The sequence below is a fragment of the Schistocerca americana genome, chromosome X (assembly GCF_021461395.2).
Source record: "Schistocerca americana isolate TAMUIC-IGC-003095 chromosome X, iqSchAmer2.1, whole genome shotgun sequence".
NCBI classification, from domain to species: Eukaryota; Metazoa; Arthropoda; class Insecta; order Orthoptera; family Acrididae; genus Schistocerca; species Schistocerca americana.
Window position 1 is genome coordinate 627,924,478 of NC_060130.1, and position 26,111 is coordinate 627,950,588.

Genomic DNA, 26,111 nt, shown 5'->3' on the forward strand with positions numbered 1-26,111 from the left:
TCCATGCTTCTAATTCATAATGTGACTCTGCACAGCTGTTAGTGTTGCGGTGTTAATGGCAGCCTACGCATGGAATGGTATTTCCCTAGTCTGGTTACTGTTGGTCTCCAACAAATGGTGTGGAGTGACTTAGAATGTTGCAGGGAAACCATTACTTGCTCTTGGATGGCAGGCGAAGAGATGGAGGTAGTACGCTTGGGCCACAGTAGGGTGATCTTTCCTTGTGATGGTCAGAATTGGTCAAATGGGACTTTGACAACAAGTGTACCTGCTGTCATGTGCCGTTCCTGACAAACATTGGGCCTCTGTCACATCCAAATGCCCCATAAATCTTGGATATTGCAGGATTCAAGCAGCTAGCCAAATGGAGACGCACAGAGAGGCCCCTTTCAAATTATAGCAGGTACTGATAACAGTGTCTTATGTGTGTGCGCGGCACATCCTTGTCCTTCATGGCAATCACTCATCTGATGCTGTCCATGTGCCTTATATATCCTACCTGGTAACAACACTAAACACGAACAACACTAATGCACTCTGATGGCTGTTTTACTTGTCACAGAGAATTGAAACTCTCATCATGTGCAGTCTTACACACAAAATCTTATGGCCGGGTGGCCGCCACGGAGACTAAGTCCGAGTTGTTCACTTAAGATGGCCAATAAAACCGAGCGCCTCTGTCAACGCAAAGTCCAGCCAGCTGAACAATCTGGCAACACTGTAAGATGCGGAAGTGTCAGGAGGAAGTGTTGTCTACTTTCGGGATGTTGTTGTGTTTTGTCTTCCCATGTTCTAGTGGTAATCATTGTGCATTCTAAACTTACAGTTACATGCTCACGTCCAACTGTGTGTCTTTTTTTATTATTAATAATTTTTTTTTCCCGGCCCTTCTCTAAAGTTATGAGTCCGATTGAACATTGAAGATAATTCATTTCACATTCTACCCACTAGTAATAACAAATACTTCCAGAAACAATTCCGCTCGACAGTCATGGCTGTGTTGCGATCAGAAGAGCTTACGCTCGAGCATTTCTTCGCTCTGCAGCGGCCACGGGCCAGACGCCACCCGCTACCTGAGATTAGGTGCTGCCCAGGTGAAAGTGGCACAGTGCTGTCAGTGTGTGTGTCAACTGTCATTTTCGAATTTGAAGTTATAGTTATCATCTTGCAGTTAAGCATTGGATTTTGCATACTTGAAAGTCATGAACTACAGTTAAGCATTGTAAAATTGGGTTGCAAGTGGAAAAAGGTGTAACATCTGCAACACAGTATTTACTTTCGGTATAATAGAGCTGTGAATGCAGAGGAGGCAGCTCCAAAGATTTGAACTGTGTGTGGAGGGAGTGCTTTTGGGAAAAATACGCCAGAAAAAGATATTCATATTTCAACAAGGATCATTCTGGGATGAATGATTTTCCACATTAAGGAAGTCTCGACTACTGATATAAATGATGGATTACCTTTTAACCATCATGCGATATTTGCATTCAACAAGCAAGGCTCAGACGTCTGCTGTAGGAGTACTGCATGCTCTAATTCGAAATAACAAAAATCAACTGAGTGACTATTATTGCAGTTATGCTTGAACGTCATCAGGTCGCTCATTGAGCATTCCTATGCAATACTGTTACTGGTGACGTGTTATGATGCTTTCATCGTTAACTTCCTAAGAAATGAAAGGCTGAGCCCTATCAAAAGATGTAAACTGGAAGAAAGAGTAGTGTGAACATAATATTTTCCATCTGATAGCTCCAAAAGTGTGTTTTGCACTACGGATTCTTCCCCAAGGGTGTGTCCATCACAGCTGGAATTTGTTGGCAACAACTGAGACACCTTTCGGTCGCAGTGTATCTGCATAATTGATTGGCATATGTGCTGTTCAACAGGCAGCAGTTATCGCTCTCACTGGAATCGATGACTGTGTGTGTTTTTTTTTTCGTGTTTACGCACAATCTGAGAGACAAGCAGCGATAAATATTGCATCAAATATAAATGTAAAGTATTTTAATGCAATGGCTAGTTACTACAAACTGAATTTTTATCCAACCCATGTCCTGCATATTACGTTAAGTAAGTAAGATGTATTAACTCCAGTGCGCTCTTGTTGCAGCTCGCAACAAGTGCAGTGATTAGCTGTGCCCAACACCGCCGCGATTTGTTTATGTTGCCTGAGTGTGGACACTGCAGCAAACGCTTCCCCCTTAAACAGAAAAAAATGCCTTGGCTCTGACTGCAGTGAGCGGACATCACTGCCTGTATGTTCTTATAGTAACCAACGTCAGACTCTAATCACAGGTGCCCCAGAGCAATTGGAACGATTATCATGTTATTAGTCATCAGAATATTAACCAGTGATGAAATGTCCACTCAATTTGAATCCCAAGAAAATAGGAACCTTCTCACAAAATACTGTTAGGTGATTTCAAAATTTATCCAACACACAAAAATTAACAGCAGAGCTTTCATGCACGTTGTAGTAGCACACAAGGTAATATTATGTCTTGGAAGTGTATACTCAGTTTCTTCCTCTGACATCAACGCCCTTGTTTTAGTATGAAATTGAGAAACTAAGCACAAAAGCTAAAGTTACTGAGAAGCATGTAAGTCATTTCCTCTTCTCATGTCATAGCTTTTGTTTCAGTATGTGGTGAAAAATAAATAGTTTAGGGTTCTGGAGTATAATATCACACCAGATTCTTATTGTAGGCCCCACTGGAAATGCAAAAAGTAGAGAACTCTTCATTCTTTTGTCCAACAGTCTGTTTTCTTTCATGCATTACTACTGCTCACAAATTCTTATTCAAGGACTTGCAGGCATTGAGTTCTTCAGCAGAATGAACCTTGTGTTATTGTGCTAATTATGATATGGAAAAAATGCAACAAAGACGAGTTCCCCTAGAGCTATTAAGATATTTGCACATGTCTGTATTCAGCAATGATTGCCAGCTGCCACAGCACTGTACAGAATTTATGCGGCAGGCAACACAACTGTGAGTGCACTTCAGACTTTATTCAGTAAGTCCTCAGGAGAAGGACGAAAACATCAAATTAACATCACTTTCCGAGTCACATTCAATCCAAAATGAGGTGTTATTAAGGTAGCTGAGTGTTCTAGCTATTACACTTTGATAATTCCCATATGAGTATTCCGGTAGCCAAAAGAATCCGTTAGTGTGACACTATAGGGAACTACATTAATATCAAACTGCAAGAACTCGAGACAAAATGTGGAATCTTCCCTTCTCTGTGTTACCTTTTACAGTTGTTGAGGATGCTCTCTGTCCTAGGTGTAATGCAAATGGAACTTCACATTCACAAGGCGCTTTCCGCTACTCTTGACAAACATCAGCAACTTGTAATTACTGCGAGTAACAACTGTGTGGTGATAATGGTACAGGTTGTCTGTGGATGTGGTGGTGTTATGCTGTCAAACTGCTTACAGTAACGTTAATGGTGGTGCACATAATGTAGCACAGACTACCTAAGTAAAGATAGTGTGGTGGTGTCGTCACTTCTCTTTATTTGGCATCAGCTTGAGTAATCTGAGTTAACAAACATAGTACTCAATTCACGAGCTGCTAACGATACAGTATTAATACGTAGACCATCGTGCGGGTATTACATTTATTACACAGTGAACTGCTTGATAAATATTAGTTTCAGCTATGCAGCTGGAATGGCTCACTACACAGGTACTCTTATGTCGCACCTGGTTAAGTGATCAGGTCGCTGCAATCCTGCTTCTACTGTTCATAAATACTTGTATACTGACCATTCATTATTTGACTAAACATGCAGTACAATCTAATTTGCTTGTATATGATATGGATAAGTGCTGTCACAAAGAAATGACTAAGGAATGGATGCTGTTACAGTCCCCCTTACATTGATGCAAGACAAATGTTCGCAAATCACCTGCATTGCTTCAAAAAACAATTGCATCTTAAATATCAAAGGACAGACGTCCACACCGTCACAGGGTGTTGGAATACAGCAACGGCAGCAAATGAAAATTTGTGCCTGGCCGGGGTCTGAACCTGGACCTCCCCCTTACTAGGCAGACATGCTGACCATTGCACTATCTGGACACAACAGCCAACCTCCCTGCAGGATCTATCTACACACACTCATTGTCAGACAGAAATTCCCGTCTTTGCTTCATACCACATATGTGGTAAACGTCCGCCCCCCCCCCCCCCCCCCCCACTTTCCATTATTCATTATTCCCCTTGCCCGCAGCTACACTGTTCGGATGATGACGTGAGTCTAGCACTGAAAACTTTTAATGGCCCGTCAAGACCTGAATAATTACATAGGATTTTTCAAGAGGAATAGTAAATATTGTAGCAGGTGGTAGTATAGACAAGTTTCAGAAAAAATTCCATATAACGTGTCCAATTTTTATTGAGTGCATACACCTGGTTCAATGCATTTTCGTTTTGTTTGTTGGTCCTTACAGGGCCCCATTGTCTACACTTCCTTGAAAATGAACTTCCAGCATTATTGGAAGAGGTTCCTTAGACTACAAGAATGCGCATGTTCCTCCAGCATGATGGGGCTCTGCACATTCTAGTCATCAGGTGACATTTCCCAGAAGATGGATCAGTAGATGTGGGCACTTTTCTTAGCCACCAAGGTCCTTGCTCTTACCCCATTGGATTTTTGCCTGTGGGGATTGTTGAAAGATGAAGTATACAAACAAAAAGTAAACCCACGAGGTGATTTGATTGTTCGGATTATGAATAGTGCAGCCTTCATAGAAGAAGACAAAGACGACCTGAGAAGAGCTACATGTCATGTCATTAAGAGAAATCAAAAGTGCATGAAAGTTGGTGGAGGAATTGTTGAAAATCAACTTTGAAAGTAATTTGCCTTTGCTTTGTGTTTGTTTGGGTTGCATACTAACAGCTTTATCTCTGTACTCAATAAAAAGTGGACCCATTTATATACAATTTCTTATGCAGTTTTCTATACCACCAGATACTAAAGTGTCTACTATTCATCCTGAAACACTGTATGTATGCTTACATATGTGGTGTCTGTTGTTTCGGACATGACCGAAAGAAAAGACACCACGAACACACACACACACACACACACACACACACACACACACACACACACACACACACCTTACGTGCTGTTTGGAAAATGTTTGTCAACTCAGTGATAGTGGTGGACTGGAACTGCATTAACCTACTCATTTCACTAGATATAGTTGTAACTTACTGAACAATTCACATTTAATTAGTGACAGTGATTTGGAAAATTTAGGTTTGCAAGATGATTACTTTATATGTTAATTACAGCGTCTCTCATCGTTTACTTTGTGGGAAATCTGCTTCTTTCTACCCTAGTTTATACTACAGCAATGAGTGAATGCTCGCATTATTGATACCTTACTAGATGTGCTACTGCAACTGTAGCCAAAGATTCAAATCCAGCTGGAAAATTATATTTCAAGTCAGATGGTTTTTCTCCTCCTCTACTGTCATTGAAAACGATCCCAACGAAATTAAGTATAGGAATCTTACGAAAACCTTGAGTTCATACTGCAGTGTTGTGCAGATGAAAAAAGTAATTTTCACAATTATCGGATGAGAGATGGAGTTTATCAGATTTCACTAATTATGACTGAATTATTAATTGTTGGTTCACAGGCACTTTTCTACCACTTATTGTAACAGTGTTAGAGCTGGAAGAATAGAAACATAATATTTTTCGCCATGTGAAATATTCGAATTCACCTTTAAGTCTACATGTTTCGACTAACGGCAGAATATCCATCAGAAAAGGTGACAACAAGAAGCCAGGTCATGCCTGTCTTCTGGAGGGTGTACAAATGACAGTGATCTTAATAATAAATAATATTGTATAGCAAAGATACATTGCCAACTCAACCACTGGAGGAGCTCCAAAATTGTGAATCGCGTCTGGTGAATACACTTTCAAGGTTTCGGTCCAATTAAAACAGTAAAACTCAAATAATTATCGCAGTTATTAATTTATGACATTTTGTTTGCACTCAGTGCATCATTGTATTACATGTAACTACACTGTAGTCCCTAAACCTAGTTACAGAAATGCGAATAAGACTCATTGACGTATAATGAGTATATTTCGGCCCTTGCCACCCACAACCACGAGCTGAAGCTATAGTCACTTCTGAGGTCACTTACAGAACACATCAGCTGGTATCCGTCCTGGTAGTATAACTGAAAGTTGGCAACAAGACAGAATATGTTTGGCAACTCTGTCACTGGCAAGTTACTTCCTTGATGGCACAGAACTATCCTGCTAAATTCACTTGATATTATTGTGTCATTTCAGTTGAATAATGTGAGCGGTTTTCTCTTGAGATCTTATAAAAGGATTTCAGTTAATATTTGTTACTACTAGTGGGTAGAATGTGAAAAGAATTATCTTCAATGTTCAATCAGATTCATAACTTTAGGTGAGGCCAAAATGTGGTGGGGGGGGGGGGGGGGGGGGGGGGGGAAATAAGGTTGGACGCGAACATGTGACTATAAGTTTAGAATGCACGATGATTACCGCTAAACAAAGGGCTCATACAACACATAATCATCTCAGAAGTAGACAACACTTCCGCCTGACACTTCTGCATCTTAGAGTGTTGCCAGATTGTGCAGATGGCCAGTCTTGGCGTTGTCAGGGGCAGTCAGTTTTATTGGCCACCTTAAGTTAACGACTTAGGCTTAGACTCTGTGGCAGCTGGCCAGCAGTCAATTATTATGTCTAAGTGTCTAAGACTGTACATACCAGATGGTGTGTGTGTGTGTGTGTGTGTGTGTGTGTGTGTGTGTGTGTGTGTGTGTGTGTGAAGTACATTGATATCTGATAATATTCTGGGTGCTTCAGTTTTTTTGTCAGGCAATGTAGTTTTTGGAGCATCTGCTCTTCAGTCCATGTACATAACACAATAATGGTTGAGACACAAAGCTCTTAATTTCATTAAAGCTGATGTGTTGTAAAGTGAAATTATCTGTGTGAGAGGTAAAGAATAGGAGGAAGGTGAGGCGATAGAAGTGAAGGATATTACCTAAATCATCAGTGATGAGCTGTAAAGAATGCAAATGTACATTTTAACGTTTGGCTAACTCATATTTCAGAGAGTATTAAGACAAGATTTATTAGGTGAAAGATTAGACTACTAATCCTGTGTGTAGTCCTTTAACTATCAGCTATATTGTCATACCAGTTTTTAATGGAGGGGTGATGTGAAACATGGATGTGGTATCACGGCGTATGAAAAGGAAGTCGATGCACCTCCTCCCCCTTCCAGCATCCTTAGTAAGTTGAATAGTTAAATACTCAGTAAAGACAGACATTTATTCATTGAGCAGAATGTGTAAAAGGGATTAAGCTATCAAAACAGATATCATGTGGTGAAGGAAAGGGCCCTCTCCCTTAGTAGAAGAATAAGGAATGCCACTTGATCAGGGACAGGGGTACAGCTATCAAGAACGTAATGTGCTACTCATCAACCTCATAGCATTTCAGGTTACTAGTGCATAGGGTTATACCAAAGTAGAAGCGGAAAGGGATGACAAAGTTACTAAATTTCATTACCCTTCTTACAGAAACAATAAAAGTATGGGAGCTGTTGAGCAAATGCTGAACATTGCCACTAACAATAGTAGTGAGTACTTGTATTGCTGAGAGCTAATCTGGAGATGAGACTCAGTCAGTGGTGAATTCATCTTGCTATCACTACTTTAGCTTAATACTCTGCAAGTGATGTGTGGAACTATGAAGAAGAAAATATTTAGTTTAGATTTCAACAACATTAAAGCATGTGGACAACCTTCTTCCTCAGTGTGGGAACTAAAATCTGCGAAAGTAGTGGTTTGCGAGACACCTTCAGAACTAGAGTAAATACTATAACAGATTTTATGCTACTTGTATCATGAAGGCTAGGAATACCAACTTGTTTCCTCAGTACGATATAGTTCAGAGGGAAATTGCCTTAATTGCCTTCTGTCCAGAAAGGTTGGGAGGGGGGGGGGGGGGGCGGCAATAGAGTAATTTTCCGTGCTTACTGACATGAGCTATATTTAGAAAACTGTTGGATTTGTGGCAAACTGCAACTTTGAATGGATGCCTGAGTCTTCTAATATCTCAAAGTGTTCTGTGTGGGTCCAGATGTTAACTCTCTTTGTTTAATAACCTGACTATACCATAGAATAGCAAGCAAAAGTTAGTTTATGTGTGATTCCGAGTACAACCGCAGACTTAACTGACTATCCACAAGCAACACCACTGCTTCTCATTGTTTCCAATGCGAGGCCTGTGGAACAAGGTGACAGCATCACCTGTGCTATATACCAGCTTTAGTGACAGACAGCACCTCTACCCAGGAAATTGTTGTACTGCTGCTGCCAAACTGCATAGAGACCAGAGATGGCTTTTAATGCCCAAACATACATTCATCAGCGAGTTTGTGAATTTTTCAGACTTCGATGAAGACAAGTTAGTAAAGTGTGGGAATATATTAAGTAATTTATGATGCATGACATGAAGAACACAGAAATGTCTTAGTGAAAGATAATGTCTGGAAAGGTGTAGCACAGGAGTTAAATAAAACAAGAAAGTGTATTAAAGCTGTTTTTTATTAATGAATAGATTCATATATACATTGTTTATGAAAATTGTTGTAAGAGTATGTCAAAAATGCAAGAGGGTGTATGTTTTATCTTATATAAACCATTATTTACAATCCATTGGGAATGGCTGCCTGTTGCCATACCCCAGAACCATATTCACTGCAGAAGAAAACTTTAAGTTTGTCTCTAATTTGAAATCCATTTCTGTTTAGAAATCTTCCAAAAAGACAAAAGCTAAGCATGTTGCTTTGGCTGGTTGCTTCATTAACATTATAACTACAAAATGGAGTAGCTTTCTCTTCAAGATAACTGTTGTATAGCAAGTTGTGTAAACGACATACCAGTATTATCAGGCCGTCAGCCACATCAGGTGCCACAGCATTAGGACTACTAAAAGTACTCCAAAAGACTATGGGCAGGTGTAGTGTGGGCAGTCTGTTTAATAGATCTGTTGCATCTTATAAGTGTTCTGCCAATAAAACACAGTCTTTTTGTTCACCCCCTCCACAACATTTTTGATGTCTCCTTTCCAATTTAAATTGTTCGTAATTGTAATTCCTAAGTATTTAGTTGAATTTACAGTTATTAAATTCAATTGATTTATTGTGTAACTTAAGTTTAATGGATTCTTTTTAGCACTCATGTGGATGACCTCACACTTTTCATTACTTAGGCTCAATTTGTAATTAAAAACCAGTGACCCACTCTTCTCTGCCACTCTTATGAGAACATGGTTTACATCATACAACTAAAGCAACTAGGTATTCTCCATTTATACTAAAATTCTTGTTCAATGCATCTGATATCTGATTCAGTAGGAGATGGCTTCAATATAGTCAGCAGTCTTATTCATAAAATCTTCAGTACGTTTCACAATCTTTGATATGTAAGTTGGTGATATACGATATGCAAGTAACAAAGACAGGTAGCTTTCGCCTGTAGCCATAAATCTGAAAGAAATGAAAGTAAAACTAATATAGTTTCCATTCAAAGACGATGATTGTAAGAAGTAGTGGAAGTTGTTAAGAGACAGTTAGCAGAAGTCAAACAAATACAACAGGAAATAGTGGTGAAACATCTGAGTTAAAAAACGATGAACATTGTATACGAGTACAGAAAAGAAAACACAGAAAAGTCTTCTGATGTCATTCTTCAGGCTCTCCTGGTGATCTGTTGACATTTGGGGGGGGGGAGGGGGAAGGGGGGCTGGGGGGTGACTTTTGCCGGATGTTCGTGTCATTCTCACACGATATTTCGACGGCATAACTCGCTCTCTTCTTCAGGTGCTACCCGAGAATGGTCCTTGGGCAGAGCAAGTCCAGTATTTATGCCTGTAAGGTGCTGGGCCCTCCCTAGTCGGTCTGTGCCGCATCGGGTGTTCCCTCCACGGCCCGCGCCCACCAGATGAAGGTTCCAGGGTCCTCTCTGGTTGCTGGTGTTTCCATTGCTGTCCGCACCTGCTCAGCTGCTCTCTGGGGTTGCGGTCATCATCTTTAGTGTCTGGTGCTCTGTATCCTACCTGTTTCCTTGGTCTCCACTTCTGTTTCTTGCTGGGTGCTCCGTAACTGGTCAGCACCGCATCGAGTGTTTCGTTTGTGGTCTGCACCTGCCAGGCCCGGCTCCTGTGGTCCTCTCTGGTCATTGGTGTTCCGAATACCATCCACACTGGTGTGGCTGTCCTCTACTCTTCCTTTTTACCCCCACCCCTTTGATAGGTAGGTGGTTCTTATCCCCACAGCACTTCTTTCCAGACAGTAAGTGAAATGTACATTAAGTTTGGTTCAAAGTGATCAGTAGTTTGGTAGGAGATGTGGAACATATATATACATATTTGTATGTGTGGATGAAGGCATTGCCAGCTTTTGTCTAGTACTGGAATGTAACAATAAAATGTCATTAATTTTGTATTCCTATAACAGCACAATAACTGTGGTGGAGTTAGAAGACATCCTGCTTGACATAGTTCTTGTGAGCAACTGCATAGCTTGTCTGTCACTGTGTTCTGCAACACACCAACTCTGGGCGACAGTGTTGCCGACTGCAGTTGTGGTCGGTCTCTGTCATAGTGTTCGAAATTGCGCCTTTAGATTTTATGATCACTTCGTTGGTTTGTGTTGTGATTTGGAAAAGAGGTGGGACACTCCCTGTAGACATAACATCTTTCCACTGCTTCATGGATCGGAGGTCCCAGCTCATTTCTAGACAGATTTATTCAGAAGAGTGGTGTTTCTTATTGTAGCATTATAAATCAAACCTTCTTTGCAACAGTCATAATCATCATTTCTCCATTGTGTAATTCCTCTAAATTGTTGTTTTCAATAATTTTTGAATTTTCAGCTTTTCATTCTGCCTCATAGTTACAACTTATCAGGTACATATAGTTATTGATTAAATAGATGGAATGATAGATATTAATAGCTCATATGCAGTAACGAAACGAGGTGATGCAGTGAGAAGGCACTGAATCTATACTCATTTGCGATAGGCCTGTTTCAGCTACAGTTACCATTGTCAAGCTATTGCAAATAATACATTGACTTTTATCATTATTTACTTAACTTTTATTTGTATTTACATGTTGGCTCTATGGTGTGAGCATATGTTGGTAATTATGGACTGTTATTTGTGACTTCAACATTAAATCAGTAGCTACTGTCACTTATTAAATTGCTGTCTGTGTTTGTGTTTTAACTAATTTACGACCACTTGTGGTCCTTTTTGACATCAGTGGATGCTGTCCAAGGTATTTTAGTTTCTATTTACATGTTAACGAATTTCTGCTGGCATATTTGACAGTTGCACCAAAGAATGCAACAGTTAGTTACAAGGTTGCTTTATATAGTCTATGAAGTTATTGCATTAATCGTTTAATGTTTGCTGCTAATTTTATGTTTGGGAGTGAAATGTTTTTGTTATTTCTATGTTTATCTGTTGTTATAATTTAAGATTTCAATAAAATTTTCTATATTGTTTTTATGTTTAAAGTCCATTTGTTAATTTAGTATGTTTGGTGGTGGCTTCTATATATGCATGTATGAGGGTCGTTCAATAAGTAATGTCCCAAATTTTTTTTAAAAAGCCATTAATATTCATAGAAAAACGTCCGTATTGATGCTTCACATTTGATGTTTGTTCTGTGCGCCGGTGAGGTTTTGAACCATTCTGGCAGATGGCAGAGCTGTAGTACAGCACCAAAATGGCATCTACATACGACTCACGTTACAAGCAGCTTGCTGTTATTGAATTCTTGTGTGCAGAAAAAGAAACCGTGGTGAACAACCATAAACATTTGTGTGCTATGTGTTGTGTCACTGCCAGACACCACACTTCCAAGGTGGTAGCCTTTAAATCAGCCGTGGTCCGTTAGTATACATCAGACCCGCGTGTCGCGACTATCAGTGATTGCAGACCGAGCCCCGCCACACCGCAGGTCTAGTCTAGAGAGACTCCCTAGCACTTGCCCGAGTTGTACAGCGGACTTTGCTAGCGATGGTTCACTGTCTACATACGCTCTCATTTGCAGAAACGACAGTTTAGCATAGCCTTCAGCTACATCATTTGCTACGACCTAGCAAGGCGCCATATTCAGTTACTATAAGTACTATCTTCAAGGATGTGTTCTGAACAGATAATATTGTGACTCATGTACCGTCAAGAGCGACGTTCATCATTAATGGATTAAAGTTAAGTATCAAACTAATTGTGTCCGCTTTCTGAATTCTCATTCCTTGTCATGTTCCAGACCTCACATCAGTATAGTTCTTCCCTCTTCACACCAGCCTGCGTGAGCTAAAACACGTGCATTTCAGCATCCACTCGTAACACGGTGTTGGCTCTTCTGCTAACACAAAACAATGTATGGCAATACTGCAGTTGATAGGAGTACAGTTACGTGATGGGTAAGGGAAGTTACAGTCCCAGGAATTGCAGAAACATAGCTCCATGATCAGCCACGCTTGGGGTGTCCTGTTAAAGCCACTGCTCCAGTCATGGTGAATGGTTTGGATGTCATTATTCATGCCGGCTGGCTCATCACAACTTGACAATTGGCTCTACAGTTATCGGTCAGCATTGGGAGTGCATCTGCAATGATTGAGACTCTCAGATATTCAAAGAGGTGCTCACGATGGCTTCCACGAATGCTCACAGCAGACCACAAGATTCAAAGAAAGGCCATTTCATCTGAATTGTTGGAGCATTTGGGACTGATGGAGAGGCCTTTCTGTCACAGATCATTACGGGGGACAAGAGCTGGGTGCAGCACTTTGCACTGGAAACAAAAAAGCAGTCCATGGAATGGCATCATCCTCATTCAGCACAAAAGAAGAAATTCAAGACAACCCCCTCTGCTGCAAAGATTCTCTATGGGGAACACACTTCGAAGACGACGAGGGAGTCAGTCATGCAGTGAAAACATGGCTACACCTACAGGACAAGAGTGTTTATCAGCAGGGAATGCATGCACTTCTACAATGTTTGTGTACAGCCATACAGTGTGATGGAGACTGTGTAGAAATATAGGACATGGACAAAACATGTTGATGTATATTGTCACCAAATTCTGACTCTTAACAGTAAGTATGTTCTGAGAAAAAAATGTGGGGCATTACTTATTGAATGACCCTTGTATATTTCCATTTCTTCAAGAATGTTCATTGCTAGTCCCTTTGGTATTATGTGCAGAATTTTCAATGCTTATTTTGTACGTTCTGCTCTGTGGTCCTTGGATTTTAAGTGTTTGAAAAAAGTAGAAACATCACTCTTGTAACCTCTAGTGTGCTCTTGATCTCTAATGTCAAAATTTTGTCCTGTTTGACCTATGTAAATTTTTTACATTAGATTTTATATATGCCTGGATTGGCATGGACTGATAATTTCATTTTCCCTAAGAGGATTCATGATATTAAGTTGTTGCTGGTTCGGTAAGCAAATTTTACTGTTGTGTTTTTTAGTAATGCTTTCAATTTTATAGATGTGTTTCCTAGATGTGTGTGTTGTTGGTTACTCTCTTATTAATTTTATGTCCTTATGGGTTATGTTGTGTATGATTTTGGTGTGTTTTTCATAGAGTTGAACTACTATGTCTGGGTTGTAATTATTCTGTTTTCTGTTGGGTTACATATTGGAGTGTGGGAATTTCTTTGTGTATGGCTGGTTGTTCTAGCAGTAAACTGATTATCCTGTTAATCATTGTGTGGAAATATGTGTATTTATATGCTTTAGGGTGATAGGATTTTGCACTGATATTATCTCTCATTGTGGGTTTCCTGTAAATTTCAGATTTGTGTCTGTTGTTGATATTGCTGATAGTCTGGTGTAGGATATTTATTTATTTGTTGGTTTCAGATTCTACTGTAGATTTAATTTTTGGAGGTATTAGATTAAGTACTTTGTTTATTTGTAGGATGTGTGTCATCTCTTGTCTATTACTAACAAAGTGTCATCTACATATCTGTGATAATATGTAATTTTCTTGGCTAGTGGATTTGTGGGATTAAAAATTTGTTCTTCTGAGGTGTGTAATAAGATGTCTGCTATTGTACTGGCAATGCTACATCCCATAGCTACCCTGTCAGTTCGTGTATAAAATGTATTGTTTGATTCAAGGTGGTTTTGTGTTAGAACCAATTTTAATAATTCTAAAGTTCTGCGTACACTTGCAACAGATGTTTTCCTATATTGGAGTAGGTTATTTTTTTATAGTTGATATAAGTTCTTGGACAGATATGTTGGTGTATTGATTCGTGATGTCAAATGATACGAATTTTCTGTGTGTTGTTATGAACACTGGCAATTAAAATTAAATACATATAGCTGTGAAATTTATATCTTCATTGCCACAAATATTTCTGATGACTATGTTACAATTTCTGATGTTGTGATTACCGTGGGACGTGAGAACACAGCTGTTTTTATCCAAATACATATCAGACATCACTTCTTTACTGACATGAAAATGTTATTACAATGTCACTTGCTTCCAAATATATATCATCTGCCCACTGCTGTCTCACTGGCTATTTAGACTGACACACCCTCTTTTGCTCCCGTCATATGTCATCGTGAGCGTCAACAACATTGTAGCAAAAAAACACTTAAGTACACCACTGGCCCCTATGGATACTTTTACCATCTCCTGCCAAAATGAATACTATTGTTGAGTATTTGTCTAATTTTAAAGTCAGTTCAATTTCAGCTGCAAATGGATTTAGACAAACTGCAGTTTAAATGTTGTAGATGATGCTAAAAAGCCAAAGTATGCAGTATACATTCCCATGGTTGGCTACATGAAGTAATTTGCTGCCTGCTCACTACTCCCCTCCACGCACTTACCGAGTACTCAGCCAAGGTGGTACCACTGTTCCCCCTCCAACCCTTCTGTATTCTGTACTTCAGCAACTGTGAAACACGACCTGAACTATCTTCTTGGGTGCACGTCATATATAGCAACAGCAACTAATAATACTATAAAAGATTGCAATCATTATTCAGTATGATTCATGACCTTTTGCTCGTCCTGTAATCTACTGATGTCTGTCGGTACTATCTCCACGATGGGTCTTGTCATTGTAATTTATTCTCACAACAATTACACTCAGTTTAATATGAATGATTTTGTTAAACATATCATTCTAGTTCGTTTTCCTTCTTATTTCACTTGAATGTCACCATCCTGTTATAATGTTGATTAAAATCTGGTAATGTTTTTACCTGGTTTTCTAATATGTGAACAGCAACCAAATCTCTAATTTGCAACCCACTTAATAAATCATTACAGTCTCTCATAAACAAATCAAATACTGATCTGGGTTCAGAATCAAGTAATGTTTTTTGATGGATAATATTTCTGTTTCTGAATGTTACCTGTACTTAAAAAGCAGCATTACACAGTACATTGTATCAACACATATATGAGAACTTTTGTTGCAAACCTGTTCACATGCAACAACAGTTTCTAAGATGATAGAATTTAGTGCCATTTCCTCCTGTGTTTCACAAAATTGTCAAATTTTATGCAGAGCAATAGACTATTGTAGTGGCTAGTTCATACTTTCTCATGTATCTCCTGCACTAAAGCCATGCGATTCAAATTTCACGTGGTTGTTTGGCATATCAGGAAATCTTAGACCTGTTCAAACACGAGTATCATTTGTCCAGCCCTACCCTTCCTAATTCTTCAAAATTAATGGGCATGTGACCTCAATATCCAAAGCTTTATCTCTAAATGAAAGATGAATCCTACATACTCTATTAAACAACATAAAAATGTTAACCTCAGCAGAAATAGTTTAATCTGCAGATATACGAGTAAGATGACCTCGTATTTTTTGAATGATGAATTTGGAAAAAAACCTTGTATTATAATTGAGTATATACAGTATGTGCAGGATTTTCATTACTTGTCCTATGTGTTCTGCTTCGTGGTTCCAGGATTTTAAGTGTTTGAAAAAAGTTGAAACATTACTCTTGAAATCTCTAGTGTGCTCTTGATATCTAATGTCAAACATTTGTCCTGTTTGACCCATGTAAAATTTTTCACAATTTTTACATTCGATTTTATGTATTCCTGGGTTGATATGAGCTGGTAATTTCATATTCTGTGAGTGAATTCATGATTTTAAGTTATTGCTGGTCCGGTAAGCAAATTTTACTGTTGTATTTCCTAGTAATGCATTCAGTTTATTAGACATATTACCTAGATATGTCATCAGTATGTAAGATGTTTCATGTGTCGTTGGTCACTCTCTTACTAATTTTATGTCCTTATGGGTTTCACTGCGTGTGGTTTTGGTGTGTTTCTTGTAGAGTTGAACTACTATGTCTGGGTTGAAATCATTCTGTTGGGTTACAATTGGAGTATGGCAATTTATTTATGTAAATATGACTGATTGTTCTAGTGGTAAATTGATCATCTTATTAATTACTGTGTGGAAATATATTTGTGTGATTTAGGATGACTGGATTTTGTGCTGATAATATTTATCTGTCATTGTGGGTTACCTGTAAATTTCAAATTTGTTTGTGTTGTTTATATTGCTAATTGTCAGGTCTAGAAAATTCATTCATTTATTGGTTTCAGATTCCATTGTGAATTTCATTTTTGGAGGTAGTTGATTTAGTACTTTATGTATTTGTCTGATATCAGTGTCATCTCCACCTGTTAGTAGTAGAGCATCATCTACATATCAGTGGATGGTGGTGGTGGTGATGATGATGATGATGATGATGATGATGATGATTAAAAATAGTGACACCACAAACAACGGGGTTAGTAAGCAAAAGTGTAGAAAAGAAAATGGCCCGCAAATTAATGCAAACCATATTTTTCCGTTTATTTTATTTCTCCTCGTTTTATCAAAATGTAGACAATCAATAAATGACATAAATTAGAATAGGTGTAATGTCAATTATTTGCACAGATAGCTTATGTCAATAAAACATTTTGTAATTTTGGTTAGTCAGAATATGTTAAAAATAAAATGTTCACAAGAAGCCTCCTGAAAGAAAGGTCCTCATCTTATCAGGATTGTGTTATACTCTGGTATATACAGTAATACCACAGGAGAAATGGAGATATATATATGCGCACATATAGCAACAACAGATAAAATAAGTAGCAAAGATTAAATGATTAATCGGTTAACTTTGTATCTATATAAAGCAACTTTTTTTAACCATATGGAATAGTTGGTCCAGCTGTCAAATATGCCATCAGAAATTTGTTAACATATAAATATTAATTAAAATACCTTGGACATCATCCACTGATGTAAAAAAAGGACCAACAAGCTGTCGCAAATTCGTTACAATACAAGCACGGACAGTAATTTAATAAGGGACAGTACCCACTGATGTGATATGAAAGTCAAGAATAACTAGCCTTAAGTACCAACATGCATTGACACCATATTGCCATAGCATGTAAATACAAAAAAATAGGCAAATAATGACAACATTTTGTGTGTTATTTGCAGAAAGCTTGATAATGGTAATTCTAGCGGGTTTGTCTCCGTATATATTTTATAATGTCATTACAGGGCTTACGTCATGCTGTGGGCTCAGAAGAATGTAAATCATCCAGATTAATGTGTGCCGTTGAAGATGGAACCAATTTTGTTCCAGAGTCCGAGCTGGTATTCCATCTCTAAAGACATCATGATCAGTGGGACATTAAATCCTGTTCTTGCTTTCTTCCTGAGCAGTAAATCATACTCGATCTGATAGCTTTTCATTCTGTTGTGTAATGTACACACATGAAGGCATGTGGTAGTGTGAAGTTCATTACCAAGGGCCAGTATACCATGTGACACACATGCTAGTAGCAACATTCTGCTGAATCTGTCTACAGTGTGCACTGAACATTTAATGATGATTTTCCTGTTAGTGTATGTGGGGTGACAGCTGTTTTGCCATTACAGTATTGATTATGGCTGACAACAAGGAAGCCCAAGTAGTATTACATTGGTGGTATTTGCCATTACTTTGTTGATAATGGTTGACAACAAGAAAACCGAAGTGTTGTACTACATTGGTAGTGACTGTTCCATGCAAGCAAAGTTTTCAAGAAAGAATTGGAAACAGAAACAGTACCTGTGATTGCCACTTGGTGTGTATTGCTCTCTCGAGCAGTTACTTTGACAACTCACATATAATAGAAAAATTTTACTCCGTGTAGCTACAAACAGGTCTTACCTTATCAGTAATTTCAATATAAAGACCAGGGAATAGTGATCATCATTATGTCATCATAGTGATCATCATTCCTACAGTTAATAAATCACCAAGAAGACTAGGAGAGTTGGAAAGACCTGATAAAAAGTTATTGACATCCTACTTAGACACTAAATGGACGTCATTTTGTACCAATGTATTGGACATTGGGGAATTATGGCCAGAGTTTAACTGATTGTAAATTGCTACCTGGAGAAATGTGTACTTTGTAAGTGGATTAAATATGTGGAAGACCCACTCTGATTTAGTAACACAATTTGAAAAATACTGAGCAAACGGAGATTGTTGCACTCTTGTTTGTAGAATGAACACTCAAATGTCAACAGGCAAAAGTAGTAGAAGTTTGTGCATCTATACATAGATGCTACATGAAGCATACAACAGCTTCCACCATTATACATTGGTGAAAGATCTTACTGAGGACCTGAGAAAATTCTGGCCATACATAAAATCCCTAAGAGAGTTGAAGCCATTTATTGACTCACTCATTGACCTGTCTGGTGTGGCAATAGAGAAGATGTTGAAAGGAAAGCTGAAGCTAAAAAATTCACATTTATAAAATCATTCACTTAGGAGGATCTTGCAGACATATCATCTTCTGACTATTGCACAGACTCTGGAAGACGTAGGAATAGGTGTCCCTGGCATTGAGAAGCAACGGAAAGAGGGGTCATATCATGCCAAATCATCCAGCCAAAAGTAGATATAAATCCCATGGTTTTTGAATTTGTTCCAAAATTTATATGTGAAATGTATGCACAAAGATAAGAAAATATCTAAAGTTTCATCCAATTCTATCAAGTAGTTCCTGAGTTATCACTGTTTAAAGTTTTAGGCTAATTTTATTTTCGAGGGCGATTATGACGTAACTAAAGCATGCATGCTTTTATGGAATTTGAAGCAAAATCGTTAATTTGAAAGCTAGAGCCTTGAAATTTTCACTGTTTTGCTCTAAATTAAACACTGGAACTGATAGATCTACAATATTCCGATTTATAATGTTCAATCATTTTGAAAAACTGTACTGAAACTCAAAATATTGTTAATTTCAAAATTGTGGCTTGGTGTAGAAAATTATGAATAGCTGCAATCTCTCTCCAAATAACCCAATACAACCATATATTTTTGGAAACAGCATAAAATTACCTTTCAAGTGGTGCAAAAAATTGGTGGGGTTCTGAGTTGTAACAATTTTATCTTATATTGGAGTCAAAACAAGTTTTATCTATTCAAAACATATAGAAGGGCCGTTTTAAGATTGAAAATGGTTATAGTAGAGGTCATATGGAGGTTATATACAGGCTATATAGAAGTAAAAGGTTTTAAAACTGTAATTTGGAAGATCAGCTACATAAAACAGTAATTTATTAGTACATTTTTCGTTATGTATTTTTAAATTGGGACAAAGATTTTATTGTAGTTGTAATTTTAGTTATCTTTTTTGTTTTATTTAGCTGAAGTTAAAGTCAAGAAACATACAACATTTTTGGAGTCATGAGAAGTGTGTTTAAGTTCGGATAAGGCAGTCTTCTGTCAAGACATGAAATTCAAGTCAAGACATGAAACCCACCCTCCCCCCACAGCTTGCCTGTACTGCAAGTTTATCAGTGTGCATTTGGCTCTGTTCAAGTGAACTGCCTAGTGTTTTGTGCTTAGTGACATTTTAAGTAATTTTTATATAAAAACGGTTATAATTTTATTTTTAAAACTATTGTTTTGTTTGTGCATGTATTTCTTATCCTGGAGATAAGAGCAAATTCAAGTTTAGGCGAAACAAATTTCGAGTGTTCAGTAGGTTCATTACTAAATTTTGCATGTGAAAATACTTCACTGACAAAAAGCAAAGACATTTATTTAATTTCAGAAAAGTTGTCTAAAGAAGAAGTAGAAATTTTAGTTTGGCATACTAAGCAGTACAGTGAAACAGATGATATTTGTTCCCATCATTTGTGTTATTTTTTAAAGTATTTTGAAAAGAACCAAAAATCCTGTTGTGATTCATTTAAGAAACATTCTGTACCTTTAACAAAGAAGAAAGATTTGAGGATAATTACTCTAAAAAAAAGCAAAATATGTTAAGGAAAATGCCAACATTATTTTAGTTCCGGGAAAGCTGTTGTGCAGTTCATGCAGAAAACTGTTGAAAATGCTACACCTACTTCAGATCATGAAGATATTGCTCTACTTGGAAGTGATGAAGCAAATGAGAGTGAATTAACCAATGCAAAAATAGTAGTAGAAAGAGAAAAGTTGAATGAAACTCTTTTAGGGTTGGATGTGACACCACTTAAACTTCAGTCATTATCTACCCAACTGAAGAAAAAATATGCTAAAAAGAAGTTTAAAAAGGCAAAAGACCAGGTTTAAAAAAGTTGTCATTTGTTTTGAAAGTACATGAATCCAACGAGTCAAGTGAATCTGACAGCGCAACTCAAGGTAATGAATTGAAGACAAAATCTGAGGATCTTGACCATATAGTGGATGCTATGATGGAAAACCTCAAGACAAACTTAACCAAACGGGGAAAAAATGCAGGTATTAACAATCACTCCAAAGTCTTGGTCTCACAGAGAAGCAGCGGAAAAATATAATGTATCATAATATTTAGTGTGAACAGCCATAACGCTTGCAAACGTGAAAGCTATTTTGTCTTTGACAGAACCCAAACGTCGCAGAACCCTTCCCCTGAAACAATAGACATTGTCCAACTGTTTTATGAAGATGATGAATTTTCTTACATGTTGCCAGGTGCTAAAGACAAAATTAGTATAGAAAAATACTTACAATCAGAAAAGAATTATTTTATGCAACTTAGAGGAACTATTTATTGTATTTAAAGAAAAACACCCAAATATTAAAATTTGATTTTCCAAATTTTGCTCCTTGAGACCAAAATGGTGTGTGGTTGCCAGTTCACCTAGAACTCACAGTGTGTGTGTTTGCTTGTACCACCAAAGCGTTGATGTTTTACCAAACGCTCTGAACCAGCATGATAAAGAATCAATACACACTATGATGGACAAATTGGTTGTGATAGACAAAACAGTGACTGTATGTTAAGATGTTGTGATGTGTGAATCACTGCAGCTACATCTAAGAGAAATACTAGAAGACTACGTTGAAGATGAAGACATCAAATTTTTGCAGTGGGTTTCAAGTGATGGCAGAATGACTTTGCAAACAATGTTACTACCTTTCAAGGACTTTACTGGTTTTACTATTAAAGAAATTGAGTCTCTGATACCTCATTCTTATATCACAAAAACCCAAAACTCTTACATGAAACAAAGAAAAGAAAATTTGGCATTTAATTAGGTTTTAGTTCTTACAGATTTTGCAGAAAACTATAACTTCATTCTGCATAATGAAGTGCAATCCTACCGCTGGGGCCACTTGAGCTGCTCAGTTCATACAGTAGTAATTTTTTCTAAAAATGAAGATTCCATCATAAAAGAAACATAATTGTGTTTCATTTCAGATTATCTAAAGCATGATGTACCATTTCTTTATTCAGTACAAGAAAAACCATAGGTTTCATAAAACCAAACTTTCCTGACGTTGACCAAATTGAGTATTTTACAGATGGTTGCAGTGCTCAGTACAAAAACTTCAAAAGCACGATAAATGTATGTTTTCATTATAAAGATTTTAAATTAAATGCAAGCTGGTTGTTTCATGCTACGAGTCATGGTAAAACAACATGCGATGGGATCAGAGGCACAATCAAGAGAACTGTTTATGTTTACACACACACACACACACACACACACACACACACACACACAAGAACACAGGAAGAAGCTGAAAAAATGTATGAAGTTTCCATTATTTTAAGCCTGCTTCTTGCGAAGAAATTACACCCAAATTAGTTCAGACTCAGAAATTTTGTTGAAAAAAAAAAAAAAAATAATTTTATGACTATCCCAACTTTTTAACCTAACCTACATTCTTTCGTTGCATGCTTTTATGAGCAAAACTGGTGGATAGGAATGGTTCTGGGTTTCAATGAAGAAGAAGAGGACTGTGACATTCTTTTTATGCACCGTCACAGACCAGCAGAAACTTTCTTTTGGCCTCAAAAAGAAGACAGATGTCCTTTTCCACCAGTCCATCTTCTGTGTGTAATAGCTCCTCCAGAGGTAGCATCTCAGTTCAGCAGAGCATATAAGATTGATGCCAATTCCTGAAAGGAAATCATCAAGACATGGAACAATTTCAATTCTTTATTGTAAAAAAAGTAAATGGACATTTAAATGTAATTATTGTACATACTGCTTCATATATACTTAGTAAAATACTTCAACTGAATAATTATTGAAACTTAGTCATCAAAAAATCTTTTTACAAGGGATTTGTTTGAAAACGAATAATCGCCGAATCGTGTATTCAGATGTAAGTAAACCTATTTTATAAAATTCTCAATGTATGTATCTTTTATTTTAAAATAATTGGTACATAAAACTTGAGTTCATGTGGCGTTTTCACAGTTGTATTCACTTCAAATGTTTAATTATTGTATCAAACATGTGTTTTACAAAGTAAATTACAAAATTTGAATTCAATTTGCTATAAAATTGTTACAAATGAGAACCTTACCAATTTTTTGCAACATTTGAAAGGTAATTTTATGCAGTTTTCAAAAATATATAGTTGTATTGGGTTATTTGGAGAGAGATTGCAGCTGTTCATAATTTTCTACGCGTACGTCACAATTTTGAAATTAACAATATTTTTAGTTTCAGTACAGTTTTTCAATATGAATGAACATTATAAATCAGAATTTTGTAGAGCTAGCAGTTTCAATGTTTATTTTAGAACAAAACAGTGAAAATTTCAAGGCTCTAGCTTCAAAACTAATGATTTAGATTCAAATTCTGTAAAAGCTTGCATACTTTAGTTACATCTTAATGGTCCTCGGAAATACAATTAGCCTAAAACTTTAAACGGTGATAACTGAGAAACTACTTGTTAGAACTGTATGAAACTGTGAATATATCATTGTCTTTATGTATACAATTCAAATATAAATTTTCATAAACATCTGTGACAGGTGGGTGTAGGGCCCTGGATAACTTAGTATGGAATGACCCAGAGTTGAAAACAGTAAGTTGCCAGGTCTGGATAGAATCCGAATTTGGTTTTACAGAGCATACCCCATGCCATTGGCAGCTGTACTCGGCTTGCACTTATCACTAATCTCTCACCCAGCACAAAGCCCCAAGTGGCTGCCGGCCGGTGTGGCCGTACAGTTCTAGGCGCTTCAGTCTGGAACCGCGAGACTGCTACGGTCGCAGGTTCGAATCCTGCCTTGGGCATGGATGTGTGTAATGTCCTTAGGTTAGTTGGGTTTAAGTGGTTCTAAGTTCTAGGGGACTGATGACCTCAGATGTTAAGTCCCATAGTGCTCAGAGCCATTTGAACAAGCACAAGTAACACATATGTATATCAATGGTAAAAGGACATACCCAAAAAGTTACAGATTAGTGTTGTTAACATCAGTTTCCTGGAGCATTCTTGAGCATATTCTTAGGTAGAAACTAAAAAACTTCTGCCCACAAGTCAAAATTGTTTTAGAAAGCTCGCTTGAGTGAAACTCAGCTTGCCCTGTTCTTACACAATATCCTGTGAACTGTGGATGAAGGACAAGAGACAGATTCCATATTCCTTGATTTCCAAAAAGTGTTGGACACAGTCCCCCATTGTAGACTTTCATTGAACGTTCAAGCATGCCAAGTAATTGTCAGATATGTGAGTAGCTAGAAGACTTCTTAAGTAACAGAATGCAGTATGTTGTCCTGGATGGCAAGAGTTCATTAGAGACACTGCTAATGTTAGGAGTACCCTGTGGAAGTATTGATAGGACCGCTCTTGTTCCCTATATCCATAAACAGTCTAACGGAGAAGGTGAGCAGCGATCTGTGACAGTTTGTTGATGGCATTGTAGCGTACAAGAATGTGTCATCATTGAGTGACAAGGAGGATACACAATGACTTAAACAGAATTTCTGTTTGTGTGATGAGTGTCCGCTTGCTCTAAGTGTGGAACAGTGTAAGCTAATGCAGATTAGTAGCAAAAACAATTTTGGATTGTTTAAGTGTGGAAGTAGCGATATATTTTTCAATAGTCATGTCGATTAAATATCTAGGCGTAATGTTGCAAAACGATATGAAGTGGAACAAGCACATAAGACCAGTAGTAGGGAATGTGAATGGTCGACTTGTGTTTATTGGGAGATGTCGAAGAAAGCCTAACTCATGTGTGAAGAAGATTGTGTGCAGTACACAAGTGCGACCCATTCTTGAGTTCTGCTCAAGTATTTGGGACCCCCACAGTGCTGCTATATTTGTTGTGAGCAGGTTTCATCAACACACCAGTATTATAGAAATACTGCATGAGCTGGAGTCGGAGTCTATGGAGGGAAAATGATTTTCTTTTTTGTAGAAAAACTGTTGAGGAAGTTAAGACAGACTGCAGAATGATTGTACTGCCAGGAGCACACACTCTTTGCCACAAAATCTGGCCAGCATGTGGCTGCTACAGAGTCTAAATCAATGCTGACTGTGTCATGGGCCAAATAACATAGCCACAAAAGTCTGGCTGTTTGTACAATCTGACATCACTGTAGGCTGTGGCAGTTTCTGGAGGAAGTCTTGTCGTTTATTTGAGCTGTTCTGCCATGTCGAATGGTAAACTGCGTGTCATCTGAATTCAACATCTGGTGGTCATGAGCATTCATTACCTAAATTTTTATAGCACATTTTTCATCTGAATACTGAAGCCGTGTGTGAAATGGTAGCACAGCTACAATGTATTTCACTTTCAGACTCAATGATAATGACAGTTCTATCCAGTAACATTTTGATGAAAGATTTCTTGACAGACTGTCTGCCGGAGAACACTGTATGTCGTATTTCTCCAGGACCCATGAGCTGGTAACTAGTGGCTTTGGCCGGCCGGAGTGGCTGAGCAGTTCTAGGCGCTACAGTCTGGAACCGCATGACCGCAGGTTCGAATCCTGCCTCGGGCATGGATGTGTGTGATGTCCTTAGGTTAGTTAGGTTTAAGTAATTCTAAGTTCTAGGGGACTGATGGCCTCAGAAGTTAAGTCCCATAGTGCTCAGAGCCATTTGAACCATTTTAATGGCTTCGGTAGCGGCGCTGCATTCCTTCAGCTTTTGTTGAAAGCGCCAGCTACTGCTCATTCCTCTCGATGGTATGAAATGCTTTACTGTTATTGAGTGACGCTCCACAAATAAGTCTACGATTTGCATTTCATGCTTGGTAGCAATGGAGGCAGATGCCATGTTTTAATATAGTGGTTATTGTATTACGCTATAATCCAATCAGATTACCTGACAGCATTGTTTAATGTTATCAGTGTTGTATGTTTCATTTCTTTTCCGTTTAGAAGTGATCCTTCATGCAATTTTGTCGTCAGTAAGTCAAATGTTTTCATGAAAACACAGTAACAATGATGTAATGTGTTTTACTGGCTTTGTTTGATTTCTTACGGTAAATTGTGCAATAAACTTTGTGAATACCTTGCTGTGCACATTCTATAGCAACGCAGGCACATTGCACATTTTGAAGTCCATGTATGGATTCATGGAAGACTTAACAGTGATCAAAAGTGATATTTGAGGTATTCAGTTAAATTTAGACAGACAGAATTGCTGCCGGCCGAAGTGGCCGTGCGGTTAAAGGCGCTGCAGTCTGGAACCGCAAGACCACTACGGTCGCAGGTTCGAATCCTG

The 26,111-nt window shown here is 37.9% G+C and overlaps 1 protein-coding gene across 3 annotated transcripts in view; it reads left to right on the forward strand.

The window, feature by feature from the left end:
- LOC124554779 (dual specificity protein phosphatase CDC14AB-like) overlaps positions 1 to 26,111 on the forward strand; it is a 229,204-nt gene that overhangs the window by 124,895 nt on the left and 78,198 nt on the right. The window lies entirely within an intron of this gene.